The sequence below is a fragment of the Bos mutus genome, chromosome 8, assembly GCF_027580195.1.
Source record: "Bos mutus isolate GX-2022 chromosome 8, NWIPB_WYAK_1.1, whole genome shotgun sequence".
Classification (NCBI taxonomy): Eukaryota; Metazoa; Chordata; class Mammalia; order Artiodactyla; family Bovidae; genus Bos; species Bos mutus.
Window position 1 is genome coordinate 45684042 of NC_091624.1, and position 3912 is coordinate 45687953.

At 42.4% G+C, this 3912-nt stretch overlaps 1 pseudogene; it reads left to right on the forward strand.

Moving 5' to 3' along the window:
- The first annotated feature begins 2838 nt into the window (after positions 1–2838).
- LOC102277693 (protein S100-A11 pseudogene) lies at positions 2839–3680 on the forward strand (annotated as a pseudogene).
- The last annotated feature ends 232 nt before the right edge of the window (positions 3681–3912 follow it).

Consider the following 3912-nt stretch of genomic DNA (forward strand, 5'->3'; position numbering starts at 1 on the left):
TTTATACGATCCCCTCCTATACAACAAAGGTTGGTACAGTCAAAGCTATGGTTTTCCCAGTGGTCATGTCCAGATGTTGGACATGTTGGACCATAAAGAAGGCTGAGAACCGAAGAATTGATGCTTTCGATTTGTGGTGCTAGAGAAGACTCTTGAGAGTCCCTTGGATGCAAGGAGATTAAATCAATCAATCATAAAGGAAATCAACCCTGAATATTCACTGGAAGGATTGATGTTAACAGTGAAGTTCCAGTGCTTTGGCTTCCTGATGTGAAGAGCTGACTGATTGGAAAAGACCCTGATGCTGGGAAAGACAGAGGTCAGGAGGAGAGGGCAGGAGGAGAAGGGAGCAACAGAAGATGAGATGGTTGGATAGCATCACTGACTCAACAACCATGAATTTGAGCAAACTCCAAGAGATAGTGAAGAACAGGGAAGCCTGGTGTGCTGCAGTTCATGCTGCAGTTCAGAGTCAGACAGAACTTAGCAACGAGACAACAACAACTTCCTGAAGAAATTTTCTTAGCATAACTATCTAGCTACAGTCTGTGGACCTGCTAGTTACCACACTGAGGCATATTCAGGAGATACTGGCTCTGAGTGGCCACTAGACAACAGGAAGTGGGGTAGAATGGCACTCCTCCAAGACAGGGTAGCTAACTTCAGTGTTGGGTCTTTTCTTTGGTGATAAAGGGCATGTGTATAAAGAGCTTCTTTCAGATCCACTGTTTTCCATAAACACTAGCCCTTCATCCCTAAATTCAACTCCTTCCTCTTCCTATAGCCCAGAAAAAGAGGGACAGTTTCTCAAAAATAAATGGGCTCAGGAGTAGTGTAGCAACTTCTGATGGGAAAGGAACTATAAGACCTGTCACATCCTTGAGTCAGAGGGATCTCCTTTGGGGTAAGAGGCCAAAATACAACCAGTTCCCAAAGGCAGATAAAAATATTCACTAGATGACTGTGTTCCAAAAAGCCTTTCTTGGCCATAGTCCACTCTAGTCCGCATTGTCTGACACACAGCCTTTAACAAAAGAATTGCCAAGTTTGCTAGATCCAACAGGTAACAATAGAGAGTTCTAACAAATAAGATGTGTGTGCTCATGGGAAAAGGGCAAAAAGGAGGTCAGTTGGGTTGGGTCTGGTCTTCACAAGTGGAGAATACAATAGTCATTGGGAGGAAGAAAAAGTGACTCAGGTATTCTGCTTGCAAACCCTTTTTCTGTTACACTCCTGAAACAAGTTTGCAGGAACCCCAACCATGGCCACAAGTTGTGTGCACTGCATATGTGCAGTAGGTCACATGCAACAAATATGCCCATTATATGCCAGGCAAGTCACAAAAAAATACACAATAACACACCAATCTGTTTCATGTGCAAAGAGCTGTGTCATTTTTCCTATCCATAATCTCATCTAGTCCCTATAACTGATTCCTGAGTTATAATTCCCACTTATACAGGAAATAAGACATGGAGAGCTGAATACTTAACATGAGAAGGTAGGGAAATTGATATAACTGAAGCAAGTAAACACACACTTGCAATGAGTATTAAGATGTCTCCCACAGTGATCTTAGAGTGCCATCATGGAGTTCCTACCATGACTGAATGAAGCTGTGTTGGAACCTCCAGCATCCTTTTTCTGTGCTGTTTTATCCAGTTCATAAATACCTGGAATTTTGATGCTCCACTCCAATTCTCTTTCCACCATTCACCAAAGTTTACACTCAAAAAAGTCCTGGTATTAATTATAGAGCCATTCATGGTGAGCAACAACAGACATTTATTACTTACAGTCTTGAAGGCTTTTTTATATCTTCTTTATACTCTGGTAAGTATACTAGTCAATATTCTCCAAGAGAATCACAACCAATGGGACAGAGATGGCTCAGAGATACTGATGATAGATAGATAAATGGATAGAGATATATTTTAAGGCATTTACTCATATCAATGCTGTGGGAGTTGGCAAGTCTAAAATCTATATGGTGAAACAGCAGCCTAGAGACCCAGAGAAGAGCTGATGTTGTAGCCCAAGTCCAAAAGCAGTCTGGGAGCAGAATTCCCTCTGGTTCAGGAGCCCTCAACCCTTTTTCAGGCTTTCAGCTGACTAGCTGAGGTCCACTAACATGGAGGGCAATCTACTTACTCAAAGTCTACTTATTTAAATATGAATCTCATCTAAAAAAAATACCTTCATGGTGACACTTAGACTGATGTTTGACCAAATATCTGGGTACTGTGGCCTTAGTGAAGTTGACATATTAAATGAACCATTACAGTGAAAAAACTAGGGGTTATTCTGATCCCTCCAACCCTGCCTCCTCTGCTAGGTGGCTCAGCTCCCTGAGGAGTTCCCAGCCTGCTTGGAGTGGATGTTCGATCTCACTTGAAGAAGTATTTGAGAACAAGCATTCAGTCAACCTAACGTGGACTTAGATCTTCTGTCTTAGCAAGATCTGTAGAACAACCTAGCAAAACATTTGACGTGAAACTCATGCCATTTTTGTTTTAGTTTGGTTCAGAGATTTCTGAATCAGACCTCAAAACTTCATTCAGCTTCTAATTCACTGTGGTGTGACATAGCTTATGTGGAAGAGAAGGATGACTTTCATTTAATATTAACCAAGCAGCTTTCCACCACTTCCTCTTTTCCATTGTTTCACTTTAATAAACAATGGATTTAACAAGCTGTTTTAAATTGGTTGGTCTCGGAAACATTAAGTATTTTGCCTCACATGTGACTTGAAGATTTTACCCAATATCTGTTTAGAAACACACACACACACACCCCAAACACACAAGACCCAAACAAACTATACGTTGTTTCCAAGAAATGGTCATAAGGTATTTGATGTTTCCAGAAAGTAAAATACTAAGCAAAAAAATTGTTTTCGCTCAAATTATTCAGGCTGAACGAAACAAACAAACAGAAAAGATTGAAGTCAGAAGCACTAACCCACAGCTGGTAACTCACCTTCTTGCTGGGGAAGGATTAGCAATGAAAAACAACTCTTAGACCTTCTTGGTGAAAACAGTACCCATTTCTACCAAATTTACACTAAAACTGAGGGTACAGAGAAGAATGAAAACTTACCACACAGGCCCAATGCCTACCACACTGCTCCCTGCTCACATCCACGCACCTTGCTCCTCTCCGACGTGGCAAAACTATCCAACCCTACAGAGACCGAAGTGAAGTGAAGTGAAGTGGCTCAGTCGTGTCCAACTCTTTGCGACCCTATGGACTGTAGCCTACCACTCTCCTCCATCCATGGGATTTTCCAGGCAAGAGTCCTGGAGTGGGTTGCCATTTCCTTCTCCAAAGGATCTTCCCAACCCAGGGATCAAACCCAGGTCTCCCACATTGTAGGCAGATGCTTTTACCATCTGAGCCGCCGGTGCATCAAGTCTCTGATTGCTGTTTTCCAAAAGCATGCTGGAAGGGATGGTAACAACAGCAAACTCTCGAAGGCCGAGTCCCTAATCTTCATGAATACAGAGCTGGGTGCCTTCACAAAGAACCCAAAGGACCGTGGTGTCCTTGACCACATGATGAAGAAATTGGACCTCAACTCTGATGGGCAGCTAGATTTCCAAGAATTTCTTAATCTTATTGGTGGCCTGGTGATAGCTTGCCATGAATCCTTTCTTAAATCTGTCTCTTGCCAGAAGTAAATTGGAGGAGCCTTTGGGCCTGGCCTCCAGACCCACTCCCTTTCTCTCCAGCCTCTCAGTTATCACCTGCTCTTCACAACCCCCACATACCCTGAGCCTGGCACACCCACCCACCCCCAGGCAGGCCACTCCTGTTAGTAATAAAACAATATAACAATAAAACAATATTGTTTTTTAAACACACACACACAGAAAATCTTACTACACCAAAATCTAAAAGACTTAGAGAGAA